We start from the raw sequence: 632 nt of genomic DNA on the forward strand, positions 1-632 counted from the left end.
GCGGAGCAGGTGTTGCGCGAGTGCACGCTCGCGTTCGCGCGCACGGGCGGGGTAGTGGGAGGGGTGAGCTGCCCATCTGGGAAGGTAAGCAACGCACAGAGCCCGGAAGACCCTTCCCATTCTGCAGTTGTGATGCTCTCAACCTCACTCCTCTTAGGATCTGCTGCAGAGACCTGTGGGCGCTTGCCACAGAACAGCAGTGCCCCAAAATGCCAGCCACTACGGTATTATCGTCAACATCAACAGGCACGGAAGTTCGCTCACCTTTGATGGACGCCACCCTGGGCCTGGCCGCAGCGATGGCCCTGGGAACGGGCCCTCACCCAACCACAGCTCACAGTGCTAAGGACGAACGGCCAGTGGCAGAGACGGGGCTCACAGAGAGGGGCAGGGGACCCAGACGCCCAGGGAGGCTGCACCTTTTTATTTTTAATCTTGGTGCCTGGAATGCAACTCAGGGGCTTTGCATCTGAGCTCCATCCCAAGCCTGTTTGATTTTTAAATTTTAAATCTTTAAATTTTGAGTCAACATCTAAGTTGCCCAGCCCAGACCTGAATTGAGATCCTGCTGCCTCAGCCTCTTTGTAGCTGGGATCAAAGGCATGCACCGTCATGCCCAGGTGCCTGTGCCT

Source organism: Fukomys damarensis, unplaced genomic scaffold, assembly GCF_012274545.1.
Source record: "Fukomys damarensis isolate Sample0158 unplaced genomic scaffold, DMR_v1.0_HiC HiC_scaffold_37, whole genome shotgun sequence".
Lineage (NCBI taxonomy): Eukaryota > Metazoa > Chordata > Mammalia > Rodentia > Bathyergidae > Fukomys > Fukomys damarensis.